This window comes from Monodon monoceros, unplaced genomic scaffold (assembly GCF_005190385.1).
Source record: "Monodon monoceros isolate NGI ecotype Baffin Bay Population unplaced genomic scaffold, NGI_Narwhal_1 Super_Scaffold_8, whole genome shotgun sequence".
Lineage (NCBI taxonomy): Eukaryota > Metazoa > Chordata > Mammalia > Artiodactyla > Monodontidae > Monodon > Monodon monoceros.
Window position 1 is genome coordinate 57,837,187 of NW_021703785.1, and position 27,176 is coordinate 57,864,362.

Consider the following 27,176-nt stretch of genomic DNA (forward strand, 5'->3'; position numbering starts at 1 on the left):
CAAGATACACGACTGGGTCCCGCGAAGGGTACTATCCGCACGTCGGCCGGGAGGCACCCGCTACTCCGGGTCCTCAATTTTCCGCCGACCTTAAGTTTCTTGTCACGGGAAGACAGCCGCAGCGGGCCGGGAAAACTGCCATAAAAGACTGCTCGGTTCGGCAATGGGGGAGGGCACGCTCGTCCCCCTCCTCCTGTCAAGGAGCCTCTGCCTGCCGAGCCCCGCCGCGCCCCGTCTCCGGCCCCGGGCGGGGGGTCCTGCTGACAGATCCGCTGGGCGGCGGCCGCTCAGCCGCAGCGCGTCCGCGTCCCGCTCAAACTGCAACTCCCCTCCCCCCACACCCCCGACTCTCCGCGCTCCCGCCACATTCTGCCCGCCGCCGCCTACTCAGACACCCAATTACCCCCAACCCTACCTCCTCGCATTTTTGGCGATTAAAATGAAGGCGGACCCAGTTCCCACTCCCTGCACCCCCCCACCGCCTGCCGGTCCCACCACTGCCACCTCCCGAGTCCCGCTCTGCTACTTCTTCAGGCTCTTACCGGCTGCGCCAACCCTGGCGAAGCTCCGCCAAGTGCCCTTTGCTCGAAGTAATTTTTGGCGATTTTTTTAGTAATTTTTCGGCTGAGTCCTAGTGGCGATACGCTCTCCGACAGGTTATCCCGTCTCTCCCGCTAGATTGATGAGATCAGGCATCACTCGAAAATGGCGCCGAAAGCGCTGAGGCTCCTCATTCAAATTCGTTAGAGCCAACCCCGCCGCCCCGGGGCATGCCGGGAACGCGGGCTGCCTCCACAGCTGTCAATACCGCCTCCTAACCTCCGTACTCTAGCTTTCCCGACACTTCTGCTCATGCGCAAACTCCTGCCCCAACCCCCCACGCCTTGAACATGCGCAGAATCATCGCGTGTTCACCGTTCTGCCTTCGCTTCTTCAGTCGCAGCCCTTCTCTTTTCTTGCGCGTGCGTGCAGCTCCTATGCTCAGCCTAAGAGGTAGAGGGGCCGTGCGGAGTGTGGGCCCGAGGGTCCGTAGATGACGTATCAGTAGATAGGCATTTATTCTACTGTTCGAGGAAAACAAATAAGGGTGCAGCTTAGGCGAAAAGAAAAACATCTTATTGCCAGTGTCTAAACTCCAACGGAATGTGTCTGAGACCGTGTGTATGGATACACGTGTACTTGAATCAGCCCCGCATGTGTGTACAGTTCTTGCTGTAAGTCAACGCTTTACCGGAGCAATCGCACTTAAGCCTCAAGAACTTTATGAGGTAGGTACTATTATCATTCTCCGTTTGCAGACCAGGAAACCAAGGCTCAGAGACGTTGTAAGTAATTTCCCTAAGGTAGCACAGGTAGCAAGCACGTGGACGAGTCCGCATCTGTCAGATTCTGGAGCCCGGGCCGTTCTCTACCATGCTGTGCGACCCAACCTGTGTGCGTCTGCGTGTGTGTGTGTGTGTGCGCGCGCGTGTGCTGGAGCCCGGTTCTAGGTTCCCTGTTATGAAGGCACTTTCACTGAATCTAGTTTCTCTCACCGCGTTCTTGTTCTTAAACATTCTGCTCGATTTTGGAGAGGTAGATGGGTTATTGGGCAGTCTTTGGGATCGCTTAGGGTGATTTTTAAAAAAACGGTTGGTAAGGGAACTTAATCTTGCAAAGACGGGTTTCTGTTGTGTCACGCACTGGTAAAGTAATAATAGCTAGATACCATATATTGACTGTACTCTGGGCTGCCATGGTGCTAAAATAAACGCTTTACGGAATGATCATGTTTACTGCCCACATCGGCCCTATGAAGTAGGCATTATCTTTATTTTACACAAGAGGATACCTGAGACTCAGATTAAGAAACTTGCCCCAAAGTTTTATAACTAGTAAGTAGAAGCACAAGACATAGGCAGATCTGTCCAACGTCAAAAACTGGGCACTATGGTAAGACAGTAGATGATGATACATTTGTCAATACTGGAACACCTTCTTTAAAAATCTCTTTTAATCATTCATTTGCTTGAGAGAATTATCCTACCTGCCACAGGCTAGTTAAGATGGAAAAAAACCAAACTGCCATTGATTCTAAATGATTACATTTTAAGATTTTAAAACTGGTTGCTTTTTTTCCTGATCCCAAGTTACAATGAATTTTCTAAAGAATCCAACAGTTTAAAATCTGGGGCATTGCTACACTTATTTCTAGTTTTTGTTGTAAAACAACTTGTGATGAATCATAACTGAGTGTACAAAGACATACATCATTGTGAGGGTTAAATTAGACAACGCAGGTGAAAATGCCTGAAGTGCTAAGAAGTAAGGAAATGGGAGAAGGCTAGCATGGTTTGCATTATTGTGGTACAGTTGGAAGAGAAATGGATTTTAATAATTTGACATCATCAAGAAGTAACATGGTTGAGTAGTATGGGGCTTACGTCTCTATGGTACGTTTGTGCACTGGTTAAGTGAGTAGACTCTGGAACCAAACGGCTTGGGTTGGAGCTCAGCTCTGCTATTTACTAGCTTTGTGACCCTGCATGAGTTACTTTTTCTCAGTTTGATCTTTTGTAAAAGGATTAATGCTAGTACCTCAACCGGTTGTTGTAAGGATGTAAATGAGCTAATATATTAAAGGTATTTGAACAGTGCTTGGTATATTAGTGAATGTTAGCTATTGTTGTAAGTCAGTTATTAACACTGATCTTTTAAAATGGTTTCTTTAGAGGTATTTTAAAAAACTACAGTTAGGGCCGTTAGGAATTAGCATTTCTGTTCAAGAGCCCCTTAAAATGATAAATCAACCTGACGAATTATTTTTGCCAAATAGAGTAATGATTTCTGTCAGATGAATAAAGATGTTAAGAGTAACCTAAGAAGATGGAATCGTCTTACTGCTTTTTCTAATTATTAAAGTTAAAGGGAAAGGGGAAAAAAACCACTCTAAAATGTAAAGTAAAAACCATCCAAATTTCTGTCATCTAGAGATAAATACATATCCTTTGTAATTTAAAAATATACCTGTGGAGAGAATCAGCTAGGTGAAGTCTGGATAAGTGGTATATTTGGGGAATTTATTTGCAAGATTGTACTAGAACATCATGAATTGGTAAATTTTTAAATCCAGTCCCCTTTTAAGATTTATTCTGTCAAGAGAATTCCAAAGTGATGATGATATTAATAACTAATAACATTTATTGAGTACCTACAATGTGTCAGCTAAGCATGCATATCCATTTTCTCCTTGAATCCTCATAATAACTCATGAGGTGGGTGCAATTATTATCTCCCATTTTCCACATACTGAAGTTTATATAGAGGTCACTTTTAGAAGATTTAAGTCCTGTTTTAAGATCCTATTTAATAAACCAACAATCCTTCATTAAAGCTTCTTGATTCACTAATATGGGAGAAAACAAAATCAGGTAACTTGGTTCCTAAGCGTGAACCCAACTGGAAAAAAAAATGGTGTTTTGAAAATGAAGAATTTTATGTTTGACCACAAGGGGGTGCAAATTCCTGAGTTGAATTTTAAAGAAAAAAAGAGTACTTTTACTTCAGATCATCAGATTCACAGGTAAAAAGCTAGTAAGAATACCTTCCTTGAAGTTTAATACTCCACACAGTGATATACTTTATGAGAAGAAAGAACTCAATTATTTAGGGACTCAGCTGGGGTAGAAGTTGTCAACTTTCTTTCATTTTCAATACAGTGAAGAGTTAATCACCCTACCCCCACCCCTTTCCACCCACCCAGTTTTTCTGCATACTCTTCTTGACTTGTCATAAGAGTAAAACTGAAGTCATAATTTAAAATTTGAGGTTTTACTTGGAAACTGCAGTGCAATCACCAGCAAATGAATGGTAAATATGGGTAGTGTGGAGAGCAGAGGTCTTGTAATTTCAATGCTTTTTTTCCCTCCTGCTGTTTCTGATGAGTAAGCTGCGACTGATGGAATGTTGGCTTCAACATATTAGCTTATTTAGATAAAACTGTGAAAGCTATAGTTCTGTTCATCTTTTAAGGAAGAATGAAGCCTCTTAAACATTTTGAACAGTAACTCAGTATACACTGGTGAATGTTTTAAAAACAATTTGCATAGATGCAAATTGCATAGATGTAAAAGCTACATAAATAGCTTTTATTTTCTTGTTGGTCTTGTTTTTCTGAGGTGGACTTACTTTAAAAAAAACTCTTTTACTTGGAAATAATTTCAAATTTACAAAAAGTTGCAAAAATAAAAATAGTTCAGAGAACACCCATATCATTTACTTGCTCTTTTGCAAGGTCTCTGTCTCTCTCCAAATATATATATATATATATATATATATATATTTCTTTATATGCAGTTTTTTTTCTGAACCATTTGAGGTTAAGTTACATACATCCTGGCCCTTGATCCCTAAATACTTAAGTGTGTATTTCCTGTCAACTTCATAAATTTACATTGAGAAAATACTTCAGTCTACCATCCACATTCGCATTTTGTAGGTTGGTCCTTATAGCATTTCCCCCTCCTGTACAGGAGCCAGTCTGGGGTCAGGCACTACATTTAGTGGGTCTTGACTCTAGCTTCTTTTACTGAAACATTTCCACAGCCTTTCTTTATCTTTTATGACCTTGATATTTTTGAAGAATATAGTTTCTCCCTCCACCCTCCTTTTTGATAGAACATTCCTTATTTTGTTTTTGTCTGATGTTTCCTCATGATTAAATTGAGGTTTTGCATTTTTAACTGGACTACTACACAGGTGGTATTGTGTCCTTCTCAGGGTACCACTTCTGAAAGCACATGATATCCATATGTCCCTCACTGATGATGTTAATTTTGACCACCTGATCCATATATGGCCCGAATTTTCCAATGTATAGTGACTGTTTTTTTCCTTCCTGGCAAATAAGCAATTTGTGGGGAAATATTTGAAGATAAAGCTTGCTCTTCATCAAAGTTCCCATTTAAATATAGCATCCATTATTGCTGATATAATTTTACCATGATGGTTGCAAAATGATTCAACAAATCTAATACTCCTTTCACATTTACCAGTCAGCCCACAGCATTCTACTGCAAACAGAGCCCTTTCTTCTCCTCTATTTATCTATTTATTATCTGCATTAACTTATGAATTCCTATGTTTTTCCATTTCTGTATTTACCTTGTTTTCCTGTATTCTTTCTATATTTATATGTGTATGTATATATATATATTTTTGTGTGTGTGTGTGTGTGTGGTACACGGGCCTCTCACTGTTGTGGCCTCTCACTGTTGTGGCCTATATGTGTATATTTTGTACATGTTTTTCTGAACCATTTGAATGTAAGTTACACACATCATGAGCTTTCACCTCTAAATATTTAAGCCTGTATTTAATTATTTTGGTGTTCGAATTGTCCCAGATTTAGCTAGTGGAAGCACCTTTAGTTTGGGTCCTGTGTCTTTGTGGTATGCTTATATCATTTTTTGGGCGTACTTCCTTGCTTTCTGGTATAATAAGATGTTCCAAGTTTAGCTTGCGCTTACCCTGCCCTAGCCCTGGTGTTAGCTTTTTCTCCAGAGCCATTTCCTCTTAGTGGAGAATGTTATTAGAGATCAAGGTTAGGTATGCTCATTGCTGCTTCTTGGACCTTTCAGGAGACAGAGCTAGGAAATATATACATATATATGCACATTAAAATATGCATACACTAAGATGTACATATATGTTAATAAAATTAAGCTCATGTATATTATTATTTGTATTATAATTGAGAAGATATCATAGCAATATTTATAAAGTTCTGAATAAAGTCAGTGAAATCACAATCCACATTAACAACTCATACAATTTTCATGTTCCCTTAGTAAATATCTGTACGTATAATTTTATAGGGTCATAGTGTGAAATAGTTTTCTTTGTCTTTTTCCACTTAACATGTAAGAAGCATCTGAGTTACTATATCATTTTTACGATCTCATTCTAAATTTCTCTGCTATGTATCATTTAGCAGATTCTACCATTCTTTTATTGGTGGACATCTAGGTTGTTTTCAATTTTTTGTTATTATAAATAATTCTGGAGTGAACATTTTTATGTTTTCCTAATTAACTTTCTTATTTATTCATTTATTTATTAGACGATTTCTCAGAAGTGGGAATACCAGTTCCCAAAAGGTAGGTATGTTTTGATGGGTTTGATATGTACTGGCACACAGATTAGTCAAACATTTACCAGAATTGGATATATAGAGATGAGAAGTATGTAGTCCCTGTTAGCAAGGAGCTGAAAGTCTAATGGAAGAAAAATAAATTCTTTAAAAATTATAATTTGAAATGTACAGGAAGAACATTAACCCAGGTAAGGAATAGGTGGCTCAGGAAAGCTTTTTAGGAGGGAGGTGGTGGTTGAGCTGTGTCTTGAAGGATACCTTGGCAAAGCCTTCGAGGAACCAGTGTAAAAGAGAGAGCAGAAGTAGGCCATAGAGAGCATTTTAAGCAGAATCACTGGAGTGTAAGGAAACAGAGGAGTCAGAAAGAACCTGGCATGGTCAAGAATATTCAGGTAGTTGTGTGATTTGTTGCCTAGGTGCTTTGGACGAGTTGAGAAAGGTTAGCCTGATCAAGTGGATAGCGGTTAAACCATGAAGGGCCTTACCTATCACTTTTATATTGATGCAATTGAGAAATCTTAAACCAATGAGTAATACGATCAGATTTATATTTTAGAAATTCACTTTAACAAGGGTACTGGAGAACACATTAGAAAATGCAAGAGCGGTGATAGAAAGTCCTGCAGAGGCTATTGTAGTATCTAGGCAAGAAATAAAAAAGTATTTGAACCAAAGAATTAGAAATGAAGTATAAACAAGATTGGATTTACTTACTCAGTATTAACTATGTAACTATTCCCAGGTAACTATTTAGCACCTACTCTGTGTTATGTATTGTTCCAGGTACTGAGCATATAGGGATGAGCATAACAGCCACAGTTCCTCCCTTTATGGTGTAGTCTACTGAGAGAAACAAGGATTAAGTTAATAATCATACAAATTACAACTGTGATAAGTACTATAGCAGGAAAACACAGGATGCCCTAAAAGCGTACACCATGGGGACCTAACACTGAAGATTTAAGTAAGGCCTTTCTAAGGCGGGACAGTTAAACTGAGACTTAGGAAGGAAGACCACTCTAGGCAAAGGAGGAGTGTATGTTAATGTCCTGAGCAGAAAGGACCAGTAAATTCAATGCCTATGAGGCTAGAGCAGAGTTAGCTAGGATGGAAAAAGTTGGAAGGTAAGACTAAAGAGGCTTAGGAGCCTTTGTATAATACATGGAGAAGAGAGAGAGGAGGTGTGTAGCAGGACTCCTAGGTTTCTGGTATGGGCAACTGAGTGTCTCTTGGTACCATTTCCTGAGGGAAAATAGAACAGGTTTGGTGGATTATGATATGTGAAATTTTTTTTTTTTGTGGTACGCGGGCCTCTCACTGTTGTGGCCTCTCCCATTGCGGAGCACAGGCTCCGGGCATGCAGGCCCAGCGGCCATGGCTCACGGGCCCAGCCGCTCAGCGACATGTGGGATCTTCCCAGACCGGGGCACAAACCCGTGTCCCCTGCATCGGCAGGCGGACTCTCAACCACTGCACCACCAGGGAAGCCCAGAAATGTTGATTTTTATATGCCTTTGGGCCAAGTACATACTTCCATCCTCTGTAGAGGTAACTGGATATTAGGATTGGATTTTTGATTTGGAAGTCTGGAATTTTGGGGAAGGTCTGGTTTGCATGTTGTCTGTAGATTTACTAGTTGACCAATTGTAGATGGTAGTTTAAACTGTGGGATTGGATGAGATCACTGAGGGAGGTATGTAGACTGATAAAAAGGTTCAACACAGAATCTTGGAGAACACTGGTAGCTACACAAAAAAGGTATACACCGGAAAAAAAAATTGCTATAAATAGTAAAGACACATGACAAACTAAAAAATATTTTTAACATATAAAGTAGGTAAAGGGTTAATATCCTCAATATATAAAGAGATAGGTCTATAAGAAAAATAGAGTTAACCAATACACAGTTAGCAAAAGGAGAAAAACAAATACAAGTTTTTCTTGTTTTTCTTTTTCAAATAAGTTCTTGGAGAGGTTTTATTTATTAACCAAACTTCAAGTACTTAAGGAAAGCAGAAGTTATAGAAGTTATAAAATTCTAAATGCTAAATATTTAAGAGACCTCTTAAAAAGCATCCTTAAAAGTGATTGCTGTTAAAATTTACAAAGACTGGGCTTCCCTGGTGGCGCAGTGGTTGAAAGTCTGCCTGCCGATGCAGGGGAAACGGGTTCGTGCCCCGGTCCGGGAGGATCCCACATGCTGCGCAGCGGCTGGGCCCGTGAGCCATGGCCGCTGAGCCTGCGCGTCCGAGCCTGTGCTCCGCAACGGGACAGGCCACAACAGTGAGAGGCCCGCGTACCACACACACACAAAAATTTACAAAGACTAACCAGAGTTTCAAGTTGAATTTAAAAGTTAAGGAAGAACTAAGTTTTTTAGTTCATAACTTTGATAAGAATTTAAATGACCCCTGAATATTCTTTTCAATGCACGAAAGACATTTAAAAAACCTCCTCACATTGATGGTATGAGTGAGTAAAGGCTGGTGGCAATGTAAATTAAAGCAGACCTTTTGGAAAGTAATTTAGCAATAATAAAAAAGATTATAGAAATAGTCATGTTTTTCCTGCCAGAAATTCCAATTTTAGGAGTCTAGGTGAAATAAATCCAAACTATGGAAAAAGATCTATATAGGAAGATGCCCATTCCAGCATATTAAATAAAATAGCAAAAAGGGGGGGGGTTGGGTTGAAATGTCTAGTAGTAGTAAGATTGAGTAAACTGTGGAAAATTCACTGGATTTACTATTAGCATCATCACAAAATAATGCATACCAACTGGAAAAATGTTTGTAAGTGCAAGATGTAGAGGTATAATTAGGATGATTGGAACTACTTCTAAAACACACAGAGGAAAAGTACAAGAAAAAACTTTCAACGCATATCAAGGTTTTCTGATCAAAGCTAAAAAGATAAAAGCCAGTCTAAAATTTGGCATTGTTGACCCTGCCAAACTATCTTTCTAAGGAACATGGATAGTCTGTGAGCTAGTCCAGTGATTCTTAAACGTTGAGAATTTGTTGACAGTTACAGATTCTTTCTCTAGAATCATGTGCATATGTGAACTGTTTGCACGTAATTTTAGAGATGGATGATGGTCGATGGAGTTCCTGAAGAAAGGTAGAGGAAAATGATTCATTTATATGATAGGCATAATAATGGTTCTCCTAAAGATGTCCGTATCCTAATCCCTGGAATCTGTGAATATGTTATGTTACATGGCAGGGAGTATTCAGGTTGCAGATAGAATTAAGGTTGCTACTCAGATGACCTAAAAATAGATTTTCCTGAATTATCTGAGTAGGCTCAATATAATTCCACAATTTTTCTAAATGTGGAAGAGGGAAGCAGAATAGTCAGTGTCAGGGTGGTGAGATGTGAGAAAGACTCAACCAGCTATTGCTGGCTTTGAAGATAGAAGGGGGCCATGAGCCAAGGAAGGAGGGCAACCTGTAGAAGCTGGAAAAGGCAAGAAAACAGATTCTTTCTTAGATCCTCCAGAAAGGAATGTAGCTCTTGTGGGATCTTAGTTTCTCGAACAATGATTGAACACCCCCCCACACCCCCGCCACAGCAGTGAAAGTGCTGAGTCCTAACCACTGGACCACCAGGGAATTCCCCAATTCTGGTTTTGAGAGTTTCATAATGGCCTGGAATCTGTCTGTCCTTGTTCTGTGTCTTCAGCACAGTTACTGGCATTAATATTTAACGGGAATGAATGGAACTCAGCAAAGAGAGACAGGATCACCAATTGCTCTGCCACCTGAACAAATTTGAGAATTACTTGTTTTACTCTATTATGTTCTGTGTATTCTTATAATCTGTGAGTTAAAACTGCTCTAGATTGATTGTTAAGGCTGTTTTCTGAAATAAATTGATGTTTACTGAGTATCACTTATGAACAAGGTATTTTGCTTTAAGACTGTACTTGTTTATTATCATATATTTAAAACATTGTGCTATAAATAGCTATGCTTAGGATTTTCCCCCTCCAGGAATATTATAACTAGTAAACTAGAAGAATTATAATAAAAGGCAAAAAGAATAAGGTTTAACAATGGCTGGTTTGAAAATGTTTCTAATCTGTGTCATATATCCATAGCTATTTATTTTCTACTATGAGTTTTTAATTTTTCAAATTTAATATTTACCTGATAATTTCAAATTAAGCTTCTAATCAGGTTAGTGTATTGGTAAAAATATTGTATATATTGGTAAAATACTAAATCTAAGTATTTTTCTGTACTTTTTTTGTTTAACACATACATCAAAGTACTTTTTGTCTTTTTTAGGTCTGTGAAGTGTCAGACCTCAAGACAGACAACAACTGTTTCATTAGGTTCACAGTATCTAGTGCACTAATCATAAACCTGTACAACATTTACTGAAATCTGTTGGTAATGTGGTGAGTTTTTCCCACATATTCACCCATTTACATTCCCTTTTTAAAATGCAAGTGTGTCATTTATTTCAGATATTGACAGAATCTTTGTTCTGTGAAGTAACTTTGGTAGTTTCTTTTCCCTGTAGCTAATTGATACATCAAAAAAGCAATGATAAAATCCTCCTCAGAAGTAAGAGAATGGACTTAGGACATGGGGAGGGGGAAGGGTAAGCTGGGACGAAGTGAGAGAGTGGCATTGACATATATACACTACCAAATGTAAAATAGATAGCTAGTGGGAAGCAGTTGCATAGCACAGGGAGATCAGCTCGGTGCTTTGTGACCACCTAGAGGGGTGGGATAGGGAGGGTGGGAGGGAGACGCAAGAGGGAGGGGATATGGGGATATATGTATACGTATAACTGATTCACTTTGTTATACAGCAGAAACTAACACAACAATGTAAAGCAAATATACTTCAATAAAGATGTTAAAAAAATAATTTAAAAAGTTACTTAAATGGTTCATAACTATATGCTTTAATTAATTACGTATCAGTTTATAAGTACTTTATTATCCATAAATATTTTTGGATGACCCTTTAAAAATCACAAAAGGCAAAAAAAAGAAACTACTCTTAAAGTAGTTTCTTTTTAGAGTATATCCATATTAGTTATAGGGGAGAAAATTTACACATGGATCAGGAAATATACTTCTGTTTGGGGAAATTTAATTTGCATGGTTTAGAGCCCCAGTTTCTGAAAGTCATTTATAACAGATTCGTACATATTTTCAATTCTGATTCTGTTAGAATTATGGAGGTATAAGGGTTTTTTTCTCCTATATAAAGAATTGCTTTGCTTCCACATTCGTGGAACTAATATTATAGGTCTGAACTAACATTCATTTACAATTAATAATTATAATATTTAGTGAAGAAGTATGAACTACCCACCTCACAACCCATTACCAATAAGGATACCTGGAAACGGATAAACCCATTTGTTTGTTATTTACTTTCTAAAAAATTAGTGTGAAAATGCTGGCCTTAAATGATATATTAAATACAGCGTTTTGAAACATTGTTTTAAAATGATTTAAATTTCCTTAGTAAAGGAAATTTAGCCTATTCAGGTTTGGAATCGTAGAATATTAAAAGTTAAAACACACCTATTTGTAACTGCCCCCTGGAGCTGCTGAGAACAAACTCATTCCCACCTACATATGATAACCCCTTAAGTATGACTTCTAGTACTTTCATCCATGAGGACAACTGAATCTCCATTCTCCAAACATCTATGATTTTAAACCCTTCACAGTCTTGGTTTCCTTCTCTGGTTGTTCTCCAGTTTAACAGAGCCTGTCTCAAAAAGTGACACCCCAAATGGTAAATCATATACCATATATAGTCTAAAATACACAAGCATTGGTTAACTTTTTGTCTGGTCATTAAAAATGTGTGTATTTGGGGAGCAATTTAAGTAATAAAAAGGACTGGTAAATAATAGTCATGGATCTATTCTTGACCCTTTATCAAAGGAAAATTGAATAATAAACCTTACATTGAGTAAAAAACATTTAAAATGACAACTCATGGCTTTGTCAGAGACTTTATTGACTTGGGATTAGCCTTGTCCTGGAAGTTGAGTAGGACAGGAATCTATTAACATTTATTTCTTATTCATTTCTAGTAAACAGAAGTAAAATTGGGACTCTCTGGTCTCTAGGAGATATGACTGAGGATGTATGACCTGTTCTCTATGACAGTTGAGCCTCATGCTACATTTTCTATTCTTAATATGTAAAAAAATTATCGTGTAGAACAAACCTATAGGGAAATAAGGAGAATAAAATACAGCACATTCTCTTTTGGCAAAGAAATGCTTACGTGTTTTAAACAAATTAACTTTTTAAGGCAGCTCTGAAGAAGTAATTTATTTTAAATAGGTGAACAGTTTACAGCTCTTATGGGAACACTTTTTCCTTACTTTTCTTCGTCATAGGATTAGGCCCTATGTTTTTAATTTAACTCCTTTAATTTTTGCTGTTAACATTTAATTTACTTGATGACCCCATACTGTTAACTTTTGACCCAGTGAACTCAGGATGGTATATACAGACTATATACCTGATTTTAAAGAAACTCTTTAAAGAAAAATAATGTTTGAAGTGAACAGAAGATTAAATTCATTTCAATGTTCCATGTAGAGAAGTATCACACATACTTAACCAAAGAACATTTTTCCCCTTTGGAGGATGTATTTTTATAAACATGTGGTTTTTACAATTAGATGTTTATGCCATTGGCAAAACAACCCAAAGCTGATGTGACTGAACTGCAATATTTCTAATAAACTGTAAAATCACTAATACAGTATAGTAGATATGAAACCTTTTCCTGATAAGAAATTCTTATAGCATGTAGCTAAATCTAATGGTCCTTCCACCTACCTGTACTTATACCCAATTTCCTTTCCTGTCATAAAATTGAAATTCCTAAAGTTGAATCCTTTCTATGTAAAAAATGTTAGTACATATAGTTGTTAATTATGATAAAGTTCAAAGCTTCTTCTAAATTACTTGATGTAAAGATACTTTGTATATAACTTTAATTTGCCCTTAAAACTGAACCTGTGGACTTGCTTTTGAACATTTCCTCCCTAATTATAAAATAATATAAGAGTCCTATTATTTATTGAACTGTTTAAAATGCAGCTTAATGATTATTATGGATATCTTCAAATATGCCACATTTATTTTATTCAAAAATGAACAGATAGTTAAGCAATAACTGCTATATGCTAAACACCTTTATGTATAGGGGTATTAACAAGCCTTCTAATCTCTGGAAGTAGTGCAAGCTATATATGTTTCTGTATAAAACTTCATGGTTTGCTAATAAGGTATCATGGTTGTTGTTTCTTAATTTAAATACTAAGGGAATGTTATAAAAGGTGTTTTAATTTCATTTTGTTTTTTAAATAAATGGAAGTATTTTTGTGTGTTTTTATAGCCATGGAGGGAAATAATGAGATTTTGCACTAGGGAAGTAATGCTTGGAATAGAGGTTAAAATAAGGTAAGAAAGCAGGTCTTAAGTGAGTAAATGGAGTGAAAAAAGCTGGAGTGGTAAGCGGTTTGGTCAGAGATCAAGATATTGGAGTCTAAGGCCATGGAGTAATTTCTTGGTGTGTGGCTCTGGGTCTGGAAGGCTGAATGAAGTGGTTGTAAGATGGTGGAGTCAGAGTTCAAGGTTGTTGGATGGGTTGTCTGTATGGACATGGAAACGGCGCACAATAGCAGAAAATGCAGGGGAGGTGGATACTGGCAGCCAAGTGCCAAAGTCCTCGATGAGTAAGGGAGGGAGTGACTGGGCAATTAAGTAATGACAATGAAAGAGAGGAACAAGGACTAAAAAATTTCCAAGACTGTTAATCATGCCCACAAATGAAAAGTCATGAGGGCAAGGACTAGGTCTTATTTAATGCTGCAAATATTTGTTGAATTAATGAATAAACAAATGATGACTTTATCATTTTGAATAGTATTTATTCATGTTGAATAAGTATTTCTGAAAACTTTGTGTTTTTCTATTATAAGAAATTGGTATTAAAGAAGATACAAATGGGCAAGAGGTAGAAAAAGGTGAATAATCCCACACCCAGAAATAACCACTATTAACCCCCGTTATTAAATTTTCACAACTGTTTTTTGTTCATATATATTTCCTAGCAGTAAATATTCAAGTATAATGTACTTTAATTACTGAATAAGTATTCTACTATAGAATATAAGGATGTACCATAGCAGTTTCTTATTTGGGAGTATTTATATTGATGCCTACCAGTTTTTCTCTACTGGTAAAAGGAACAATGTATCAATAATCGTTAAATTTTTGCCTTATTTATTTCCTTAGGATTCAGTCTTAGAAGTGGATTTTCCGGTAGGGTCTTCATAATGAGCCTATTTATCTTTATTTTAGGTTTACTTCTAACAGGCTTGTTTATATGCATTCTTATTCTATCCTGGATTGGAATCAGAAAATTGGACAGTGTTGCAGGTTCTGACTGATGCAGGCACACTGACAGTGATGAAAGTGAGAACTGGTAAGTAAAAGTTCTTCTTCACAGGAATAATGATGGGTGTTTTAAAAACTTGGAATCAAGTAAACTTTTCATGATTACAATAAGAAATGATTCATGAGCTGAATAACAGGATATAGCGGTCAGTTCAGAAATACATATTCAAATTAAATAAAAACCTCTATGAACAACCTACATTTATTGACAGCATCCAATTTTAGGAGAGATTTTAAAAAATCGTGAATAGGGACTTCCATGGTGGTCCAGTGGTAAAGAATCCACCTTCCAGTGCAAGGGACGTGGGTTCGATCCCTGGTCAGGGAACTAAGATCCCACATGCTGCTGGACAACTAAACCTGTGCGCCACTACTGCTGATCCCGAGCGCCTCAACTAGAGAACCCACGTGCTGCAAACTACAGAGCCCGTGTGCTCTGGAGCCTGCGCACCACAACTAGAGAGAGGAAACCTGCATGCCACAACTAGAGAGAAGGCTGTGAGCCACAACGGAGATCCCGTGTGCAGCAACTAGGACCAGACGCAGCCAAAACAAAATTGTGAAGAGTCATCAAAGTCACTGCTCCTCAAGACTTTTTCACAAATGTGTGGTTTGGTCAATAGCAGAGAAGAGTGAATAATAGCCCTAGAAACTTGGTCTCAAGATAGAATTTTCTTTAGTTTCACATTTTATCTTAAAATTAAAATGAATGTGCATTATATACCGTAATAGTCCTATGGTTAGTATAAATACCACGCCACGTGGTATACCATTTATACCGCAGTTAGTATAAATGTTAGCACGCCACGACTACTGAGCTTGTGCGCTTCAACTGGAGAGCCCACGTGCTGCAAACTACAGAGCCCACGCACCACAACTACTGAGCCTGAGTGCCATAACTAGAGAGAAGCCCGCATGCAGCAACAAAGAGCCCGCGGGCTGCAACTAAAGCCCGACACAGCCATAAAAATAAATAAATAAATAAATATTTAAAAAAAGAAAATCGACTGTTTAAACAAAAATAATAACAATGTATAATGGGGGTTACAGCATGCATAAGTAAAATATATGATAACAATAGCATAAAGGGCAGGAGGGGAAAAACAGAAGTATGATATTTGCTATATGTGAAGTGATATAATATCACTTGAAAGTAGGCTGTGATAAGTTATATATGTAGACTATAAACCCTCAAGCAACCAGTAGAATAATAAAACATTATTAGGTAACAAGCCAACAAATGAGAAAAAATGGAACCATAAAAATTCAATCTGAAAAAAGACAGAAAAAGGAAGAAAGGAACAATAAACAAATGGAACATAGGACAAAAGGAACAAATAGAAAACAGTAAGATGATAGACTTAAATCTAATCATATCAAGAATCACATTAAATGTAAATGATCTAAAAATCCTTATTAAAAGGCAGAACTTATCAGATTGATAGAAAGAAAAACCCAACACACTTTACATATGAAAATGCAAAAACATTAAGAATGAAAGGATGGAAAAAGATATACCATGCTGTTGCTCACCCTAGTCAAAAGAAAACTGGTGTGGCTAGATTGACATATAGAAACAAAGTAAGATTTCGAAGTGAAGAATATTACCAGAGATAATGAAGGTCATTTCATGATAATAAAGGGGCCAGTTAATCAGGAGTACATAACGGTCCTAAATGTTTATGCCCCAAATAACAGTAGGTTCAAAATATGTGAAGCAAAAAATGATAGAACTGCAAGGAGAAACAGAAGAATCTACAATTATAGTCAGAGATTTCAGTACCCCTCTTTCAATAATTGCTAGAACAAGTTGAAACCTAGCAAGGATATAGTAAACTTAAACAACACTACCCACCAATATTACCTAATTGACTTGCCTAGAACATTCCACGTACAGTAGTAGAATACATATTCTCTTTAACATGAAACATTTACCCAGAGTGAGCATATTTTAGGCCAGGGGTCAGCAAACTATTGCCCTGGGGCCAAATCTAGCCTGGTTTTGTATTGGCCTATGAACTAAGAATGGTTTTCACATTTTGAAAGATTTCTAAAAAAAAAATTGAGATTGTATGTGGCCCACAAAACTTAAAGTATTTACTATCTGACCCTCTAAAGAAAAAGTTTGCTGACCTTTGTTTTAGGTCATAAAACGTGTCTCAGTATATTTTAAAGGATTCAAGTCATGCTGAAGTATGACCTGACCACAAAGGAATTAAATAAGAAATCAGTAACAGAAAGCTAACTGGAAAATCCCCAAATATTTTGAAACAAAATAACATGCTTTTATATAATCCATTGATTAAAGAAGGACTCAAAAGTGAAATTAGAAAGTATTTTGAACTGAAGGAAATAAAAATATAACATATCAAATTTTGAATAAATGAAATGCCTATATTAGAAAATACAAAAAAATCTCAAATCAATGACCTCAACTTGATGTTAAGATACTAGAAAAAAAGAGCAAGTTAAATACAAAGAAGCAAAAAATAAATCATGAAATAATAAAGATCAAAGTAGAAATCAATGAAATGAAAAACAAAAATCAATTGAGAATATCTGTGGAATCAAAGCCTGGTTCCTTGAGGTCAGTAAAGTTGATAAACTTTTAGCCAGACTAGTCAGGAAGAAAAAAAAAAAAAGACACATATCAGGAAGACAAGTAATCAGGAATGAGAGGAGGTGACATCATTACAAATTCTACAAATAAAAGATAATAAGGGGATATTATGAACAACTTTAGGCAAAAAAAAAAAAAGTCAACAACTTAGATGAAATGGCCGAAGTCATTGAAAGACATAAACTACCAAAGCTCATTCAAGAAGAAATAGATAACCTGAATGGTCATTTGTCTGTTGAATTATTAGTTTAAAATATTCCCACAAAGAAAACTTCTGGTCCATAGGGCTTCACTGACAAATCCTTCCAAACATTTAGGAAAAAAAAAATACGAGTTACACTCTTCCAGAAACGTGAAGAGGAGGGAATACTTCCCAACTTGTTCTTTGAGGCCAGCCTCACCCTGATACCCAAACCACACAAAGACATAACAAGAAAACTCAGGCCAATCCCCCTCATAAACATAAGTGTAAAAATTCTAAACAAAATTTTACCAAAATCCAACCATATATAAGAAGGATAGTATTATTGCGTGGGGTTTATCCCAAGAATACAGGATTGGTTTTAGCATTCAAAAATCAATGAGTATAATTCACCATATTAAACTAAAAAAGAAAAATTGATCATCTTAATATGTAGAAGAAAATTTGACAAAACCCAATTTTCATTTCTGATATTAAAAACTCTCAATAAACTAGGAATGCAAGGATACTTCTTCAACCAGATAAAGGGTATCTACACAAAACCTACAGATAACCTCATACCTACTGATGAAAGACTGCATGCTTTCTAAGATCAGGAACAATACAAGGATTTCTGCTCTTATCACTTTTATTCAGTATTGGAGGTTCTGACCAGTACAATCAGGAAAGAAAAGGAATAAAACAATTTCAGATTGGAAAAGAGAAAATAAAACTGACTTAATCGTCCATCTATTCCACTTGGTGGAATTGACAAAAAGCTGCCAGAATAAGTGAGTTTAGCAAGATTGTAGGATAGAAGATCAATATATAACAGTCATTTATATTTCTACATTCTAGCACCAAATATTAAAAATGGAAGTGCAAAAAATACAGAACATTTACAATAGCATAAAAAATATGAAGTCCTTAGGAATAAATCTGAAAAAGGCATGAAAGACCTGTACACTGAAAACTACAAATAACACTGAGAGGAATTAAATGATGACTTAAATAATTGGAGAGATTTACCTGGCTCATGGGTTCATATTGTTAAGATGTCAGTTCTCCCCAAATTGATCTAAAGGTTCAGTACAGTCCAAATAAAAATTCCAGTAGGCTTAAAAAAAAAAAAAAAAAAAGCTGAGAAGCTGATTCTAAAATTTGTATAGAAATGCAAAAGGTCTAGAATAGCCAAAACAATTAAGTTTTATTTATTTTTTTGTTTACTTATTTATTGCTTTTAGGTAACTTTTGGAGGCAAAGTAGGACTTAAGGAAGGTAGCATTGGTGACCACCCAGAGGGGTGGGATAGGGAGGGTGGGAGGGAGATGCAAGAGGGAGGAGATACGGGGGTATATGTATATGTATAGCTGATTCACTTTGTTATAAAGCAGAAACTAACACACCATTATAAAGCAATTATACTCCCATAAAGATGTTAAAAAAAAAAGTAGCATTGGAATCAGACAGATCTGGACTTAAATCCTAGCTCTGCCCACTTACTGTCTACATTATCTTGAAGATATAACTTTACTTGGGCCTCGGTTTTGCCCATCTGTGAAATGGGTTAATAATACCTCAAGAAGCTGTTGTGAATATTAAATGAAATAATAAATATTTGAGCACTTAACACAGTGTCCGACATACAGCATGTACTAAATAAATGTTCCATTGCTAGCTACTATGAAGATACTTCTACATAAATGTAGGAATCCAAAGCCATATTGGATTAGATAATGGTAAGATGCTGAATATATTTTATTATATAATCTTCTGTTTACAGAAATCGTACCACAAAAACCCTTAGTTCAGGGAGGGTCAAACTTGATCCTTTGCTATTTAAAGAAACATGTAGGGTAGCACATTCTAAAATTGAACCTTCTTTAAAAGTGCTTTTTTATTTAGTTCCATAGCCAAGATTTGCTTTGGGGATGGAAATTTATGTTGGTCTGACAGTTTTACATTAAAACAAGCCCCACATTTAAGGGCTAAATAGTTTGGATGACTTGCATTAATGTACCTTTTATACTTTTTGAAGCCATAGCCTTTATACGGGAGTGCCATAGCCTTTATATGGGAGTACCATAGTCAAAGAAAAGTTTTAGGTATTTATTTTGTGTGTTTTATCTTAAGGCACATAATTTGTTTAAGCTGGCTAGGAGGACATTCAATTAAAAATTCAGAACATTGAGTGAGATAATCCAGAGAAACAAAGTATTTTAATTTTATTCATTGAGCTTGTTATTCTCACCCACTAAGGGGTCAGCTAACATGAAGAGATAATGTTTAATAAATGACAGCTTTGTCTGACCTGAAGGAAAGACTTCCAAAGCTAGATTACCTCTTTTGAAATTGCTTTGAAATTGCTTTCCTCATCTTACAATCAAAGTTCATATGCAGCCATTTGATGTTGTTTATTGCATTCCCTTTTTAGCCCATAGGGTTTCAATCTATTTCTATATAATGATGACTTTCATATGTCATCAGTAGCTTATTGAGAAAGCTTGAGTCCTCTGTCTTCTAGTGATATCCCACTTAGATCTGACATTAAGTTCATTTTTTTCCTTCAAGCTATTTTTTCCAAATTTCGTGGCTATTATCGGTGACAACACAAATTTTGGGACCTTCAAACTTAAAAATCTTAGGCTCATTTCCTTCTTTCCCTCCCATAGGTAAACAGTTGCTAAACTTGTTACTTCTTATAGCTACTTCTCTACAGTGGTACTTGATATATCCCTTTTCATTTTTAAAATTGCCCATTTAATCCAAGCTCTTAAATGTCAAGTTTGTATTGTAGCCTCTTGTATTGTATAGAATTATATTGCAGCCTCTTGGTATTCTCCCTAGCCCCCATCCTATCTTATCCCTTTCCCCACTAGTCTACACAAAACATAAAATACTTTCCATCAAACACTCTGTAGAGAAGTATTGCTCGGTGAATACAGAAAACCTGATTAAGTAGAAAAAAGGAATTTAACTGGAATCTCCCTTCCTTTCAGTGATTCTACTTGAAAGGAATGGAGGAGAGCAGAACCTTCAGGTATTGAATCACGACTTTGACAAATACCACATGGGAGACGTGGCTGGCAAGAGACTGATAATATACAATAGAAACCATTGGAAAGATAAAAGGAGCCATAAAATTCAACTTCTGCTAGCCATTCTTTCCCTTTTTGCTCTCCATACACTTCAGCTGGGAATCTTTATATGTGCAGTATTTATTTGGCTTGTGTTATCCTGGTCATTATAAAGTTATCTAGGAGGCTAAGAGAGCTGACCAACTGAGAAGGGAAAGCAGTCTGTTCTGACAGTGATGACAAAAGGAGTTCAAGTCATACCAAACATCTTTCTCCCATTTAGAAACATCCTAGTATTTAAGACCTAGTATTTCATTTCTCTCTACTCCCGTATTTGTGTTCTCTGTTCTAATCGTGTCTGTGAGATGACCTGCCTATTCCTGCTCTGCAGTAGTTCTGTATATTGTTGCATCTCTAGTGCCTCGAACAGTGCCTAGCACATAGCACATAGGAAGCACTCAGTAAATATTTGATGAATGAATGAATGGTTATCTTTTCTCTCTGGCAATCCAAACCCATTGCCACTTTCAAAAAATCCACATGAGATTTTCCAATTCCACTAAACTTCTGTCCATATCAATCTAGTTTTAAATCACTTCATTTTGCACATCCCCTTAGCAATTATTTGTAGTTTGTACTTGATTAATATACTCTTATTATGTTACTTTTCACATATTCCTATATCTTTTCTATATATGTTGTATTTTCAACTAAAAGATAATGCCGCAAGTGTTAAATACTGTATGTGCTGTTCAACAATGCCTCATGTGCTGCAGAAAGATAGACCCTCAATAGATGGGCAGGCTACCTACCTCCTTTTGAAACATATTCTCTGGATCAGTGTGATCTGCCTTGAAAGGGAGTTTAGATACATAGGTTCTGTTTTTTTGTATTTCACTCATATATTGTGTGACTTTGAGCAAATTCATTCCTTCAGTGTTCAGTTTAAGAACAAATTAAGAAAAGAAACAGTTTCCTAAAGAAAAACATTTTAGAGTTCCAGGAGCATTTGTATGTTGGTAACATTTCTCCAGAAATATTTAATGTAATATACAAGTCTGGACTGGTCAATTTTAATCTTTCCTTGGAATTTCCATAGAAAAGTCCATGTAGCAGAGACACTGAAATAATGTTATATAGAAAATATTAACTATAGAAAGAACCATAGCTTCTTCATAGAGAAGAACCAGAGATAATATCCTGGATTTTTGCAGTACTTAAGCTACTCCTTAGTTGTCTCACAAAGGAATTTAGTGCAGAGGAACACATTCAAGGAATTACTGAGGTTCAGAATAAGACTGTACAAATTGTAAGAGTGTTTTCTATAATAGTTTCTATAATAGTTTTCAAATAGTTAAATTAAGAGTCATTCATTCTCTGGCCTCTTTCTCCATCTACACTGTCTTCTGGCAACAATAAAGTGCACCCTATACATGAAAGCAATTTCTAACAATGCCAAATCAACAGCAGTTTCTAGGTCATTTCCATTCCTTCCTCCATGAAAATGTACAACATTTAGGTTATTCCATGTATTTCCCCCATGCCCCAAAATTGTTAGGTTGCCAGAGAAAACTGATCAGGTAATGAACTACTGTTTGCCTTCAGGTAGTCATTCTAAGTACATACAAAATCAGACATTAACATGAAAATATGAGGGGAAGAAAAACATCAAACCACAGAATTCAGTTTTAGTTTTACTGACATTTATATACCACACTTCCTGTTTATGATTTCAAAAGTGCAGCCATGCAGTGCTTCTATTAAAAACTGAGTAATTGGGAACACTTTTGAGGATTAAAATGGCAACTTACTCAAAGGAAACCCCCCCCCCACTAAATTTACTGTTTGTGGAATTGTTATCTTTGTTGTGTAAAAAGTTGAATATTTTTCAAACATCATTTACTAATAGTGTAATTAAAAGGGAACTTGATGGCCTTGTGCCTTTAAAACAAGCAGCCCAGTCAAGAGTCTTAGTTCTGAATTTGACTAGTTGATGGGATAGGGAAACCAAGCCAACGCCCTTCTAATCTATATCTATCTATATCTATATATCTATAAAGGTAATTGTTGCAAACATTTGCTTCTTTCCCCTCATTTTGAGATTTCAGTTGACTGTTGTTATGCATTAACAATTAGTTCTGGCTGAAGGAGGGAAAGGGTAGAAGTGAATACAATTCTTAAATGAAAGGTCCTTTCTTCCACTACTAATTTATTCTATTTGAAGCATAATTGTATGAGTTAATTTAATTTTGGTGATCACTTCAGAATGTGTGTGTGTGTATATGTGTGTGTGTGTGTGTGTGTGTGTGTGTGTGTGTGTGTGTGTGGAGAGAGAGCACCCAAGTGAGCAGTGGCTGCTAGCTAGACATCAAAATCCATGTTCTCACTTCTTGGCCATACAGATAAGCTTATTCCCAGCCTCCCCTGCAGTTAGCTGTGGACATGTGACTTAAGTAGCTGTGGACATATGACTTAAGTTACAGCCAATGGAATGAAAATGGAAGTTATATGTACTACTTTGAGTCCCTCCTAAAAACTCCCCTTCCTACGGGCTGAAAGAGAAAAGACGCCCAGGGAGATATTGGAACTTTGGTACTGAAAGCTTAGGTACAGAAAGACCTTGAAAACTAAGTACTGAAGTACTTGTTTATTTTAGCAAGAAACAAACTTGAGCCATTATACATTTTGGGGTTGATCTGTTAATGACAATTAGCTTACCGTAATTAATTCAATGTACAAAACTTATATTTGCAGTGTCCTCTGATGTACAACTCCAGTGGGCAACATTTACATTGTAATGTATGTAAATGACATTTCCTGAAGCACAATTAAGAGGCTACAGGTATGTATACATATGGATATATATAAATGTTCCCCCCAGGGGTTGTGTAGCATTGTAGCTCTGCCAAACCGACTCCAACTTCTCTCTTGGGTTTTATTTTGTAGGAGCATCCATTTGTGTAAAGGTACTTTCCTTTCCTGTTTGTGGTTATAAGGTGGAATGGATCATCCAACAAGAATCTTAAGGGAAAAATGTATACTTATGAACCACATCAGACCTCTTTGTTAGATTTGTTCAACTGTGTTAGCTACAGACTCTTCTTATAACCTATTACCCTCTGGCATGCATTAGGCCAACAGAGAGTGTTAGCAGCGCCCTTCCCCTCTGCCCGCCAAGCTTACTGCTGTGAGTCATAAAAACTTTTCTGGGCTTCATTTTCCTTTTCTGCAAAATGAGAGCTGGATTATATGACCCCAAAGATCCCTTCACTAAAATTCTACTATCTATGACTGCAAAGTCCATAGCTATTCATAGAAATAATTGTTAATGTGAATGTTCCTTTAGATTCCAAATTGATACTGTATAGGTGCTTAAAAGTAACTTGAAGCTATAAAAAAGATGTTTAACTTGCACCAGTTCACAAAGAGGCACAAGAGAGGTTCTACTTTTTTCCCAAACAAAAACTATTAAATTGAAAAGATTTTTAACTCACTCAGGATAGTTTTTAGAGTAGTTATAAAGCACTATGTCACCTCTCTGATTTCTTTACTCAGTTGGTGAACTATCAAACCAATGCAGAATTTGACATTTATTAAAACAGTATACTTGGGCTTCCCTGATGGCGCAGTGGTTGAGGGTCCGCCTGCCGATGCAGGGGACACGGGTTCATGCCCCGGTCCGGGAAGATCCCACATGCCGCGGAGCGGCTGGACCCGTGAGCCATGGCCGCTGAGCCTGCGCGCCCGGAGCCTGTGCTCCGCAATGGGAGAGGCCACAACAGTGAGAGGCCCGCGTACCGCAAAAACAAAACAAAACAAAAAAAACAGGAATCAATCTTATTCTTACCAACATCTGTAGCCTTCCTCATGCCATTTTCTCCCCACCCCCGGTATAAATAAGAGCATAATGGAAGAAAGGTTTTAAGGAGAGATGCACAGACAGTGAATTTTAAAACTTGAAGGGATTTCAGAGATCATTTAGTCAAAATTCATCGTTTTGCAAAGGAAACTGACACTGGAAAATGAAATGTCTCACTTAAGGTCTCGATATCACCATTGCTACTTGCCAAACCTGGGTTTCCTTGATCCCCAAATCTGGCACATTTTACCTTCTACTGTAACATGCTTCATCTGAGGTTGGGTCAGACCAGAATAGAGAGAGTACTTTTGGGGAGGGTGGGTACAGGGCACAATGGTAATGGAATGGTAATGATCAGAGTCATAAAATATCTGTGGAGATCATCTATTTCCTAATAATTCTAAATCTTTAACTTTTTTCTTACTCAGTACTGCTTTAAAAATTCTTGGGGGAGAACTCAGATCACTTCTTTGTCTCACATAAATAACACTAAGTAATAAAAGTGACTAGATTACAACTTATGACTTTTACTTATTTGTTCATTTACTTTTGTCTGTCTCTTCCACTAGAATGTATCTTCCAGGAGGGCAGGCCTATATCTTTTTGCTTACTCCAGCTCCCTTCTAGCAAGTGTTTGACACATAAAAGATGTTCAGTAAGTACTGGTGAGTGAATTATTAAATCATAACTACTACAAAGCAGTAATCTTATTTGCTTTGGCTCTATTTCTTCTGGAGGTTTTCCCAAGTTTTGTGATTCCATCACCATTCTAAATTAATTTTAGAATTGGGTGAACGTGCTCTATTCTTCATATGCTCTGAAGTTCAGTCTAGCACAATTGAACTGTTCTATAATATTAATTTTGGTACTCTTAAACTCTTGTGCCAAATTTGCTAAATTTGGGAATGACCTTGATCTGTAATTTTATTTAGGCTTTTATCCACAGATGAATGTGTAATTCACCACCATGAATTAGTGGTGTGCATGTGAAATTAAACTGCTGATGAGTCAGGAGGCAACACTGTTGGGTGAGCAAATTTGGAAATAGGAAAAAAGAGATGGTAAACCTTGAAAAATAGCAATATTAGGCTGAAATAAGTATACATTTAAACTTCTATCTCAAATTAAATGTAAGTTTCAAGCCTGATAAAAAGAAGTAACTAATATTTTGAAGAGTGGATTTTTCCTTAAAGGTAAGATATTAAAATAAAAACAAAGCAAAACAAAAACACTGAGCCTAAATTTAAACATTAATCTCAATTTTAAAAGGTAGGCCTCATACCTTTTTCTCCTTAGGTTTATTTTCAGTATAAATATATGTAGAGAATTAAAAGAGATATATATTTTTTTAACAGCAAAATTTTTACCAGATGAAGAAGCTTAAAAATGTTGGCCTTGTAGTCTATTTCTAGGAATTCATCCTAATTTAGGAAATAATCTGAAATGCTAAAATAGATTTATGCATAAAAAGTTCATAGCAACATTATTTATAAGAAAGTAAGGAAAATAGCTTAAATGACCACTTAAGGAAACACTACTCCACACAAGGATCATTAATGCAGCCACTGAAAATGTTTTTAAAGAGTTTTAAATAACTTGAGGAAACATTTCTGATAAATTGTTATGAAAAACAGTGTGCTCAAGCAAACAGTTTAAACTTCATAAGCTTAAAAAACTGCGTGGAAATATGTCAACCAATAGTCAGTTAACTCTAAATAAAGGAATTATTGGTTGTTTTTTTCTTGCTGTCTCTTTAAAAAGTATTTTTTCTTTATTTTATTTAAACATATTTTCAAATTTTTCTTCACTTACATGTACTACTTTTATAATCAGAAAAAGAAACCCATTACTTGGCATAGATATGTGTTTATGTCCCAATGATGTGTTTTCAGTATCATCACGAGTATAAATATTGTTGCCCAAAAGAAAAGTTTGATATTGATTTAAATCCAAACAATGGAGTTTCCAAAACAAACACTGGTACATATCCTATAACTTGTAAAATTATAGTGGTTTAATATAATTTATTAATTATTTCGACATAGCAGGCTCTTAGTATGTTCGTTGATGATGAGATGGTTAGAGAAGGGATACTCAATTAATTTACCAAGTTCCCTGAATCTGTCAGTTAGCAACTCTCCCACCAAGAGATTAATGATATAGTCCTATGTTAAAAAGTTGTCCATAAAAATCTCCCTTAGTTTGTGTGGTGCACTTTTGCAAACTATTATTTTGTACTTCAAAAAGAACAGTGTCTTAAGTGCTAATTTTTTACAGACACAAAAGGGAGAAAAATTGATTCTTACCTTGTTTATGTTGGCCAGCTATGAGCTTCAAGTAAGATTCTGTGATCTGTAAACCACCAGTAAAAAAGGTTTCTTGTGGAAATAACTGGCAACAATACTTACCTTGTAAGGTTGTTATGTTTTAGAAATCATGTATGTAAAGTACCCAGCATAGTACATGGCACCTAGGCATTCAGTAAATGGTGGCTGTTATAATAATACAATATATAATATTACTATGACATTATCTGTTATATATATAGGTTGAGTTGAAAAAATATGAAGTGCAGTCTATTTAAAAACATTATTCTACACTTTCAGATAAAAATGGGGAGTGAAGGCTGATCACAAAATTTTCCTGCCCCAATACTTTACAAAATAGTTTGCGCGAAAAAAAGAACAGCAAAAACTCCTTTAAAAACCTTACCAGGGACTTCCCCGGTGGCGCAGTGGTTAGGAATCTGCCTGCCAATGCAGGGGACACAGGTTTCAGCCCTGGTCCGGGAAGATCCCACACTGCGGAACAACTAAGCCTGCGGAACTACTGAACCTGTGCTCTG

General features: G+C 36.5%; 1 long non-coding RNA gene across 2 annotated transcripts; it reads left to right on the forward strand.

The window, feature by feature from the left end:
• The first annotated feature begins 517 nt into the window (after nt 1-517).
• Nucleotides 518-27,176, forward strand: LOC114888013. 2 transcript variants are annotated; one of them, XR_003791684.1, is made up of 5 exons: nt 518-1,268; nt 14,499-20,435; nt 23,227-23,314; nt 24,901-24,996; nt 26,938-27,176. It is a non-coding gene; the product is annotated as an uncharacterized LOC114888013 (long non-coding RNA). The 2 variants fall into 2 exon arrangements; XR_003791683.1 differs by lacking the exon at nt 518-1,268 and having other exon boundaries at nt 14,344-20,435.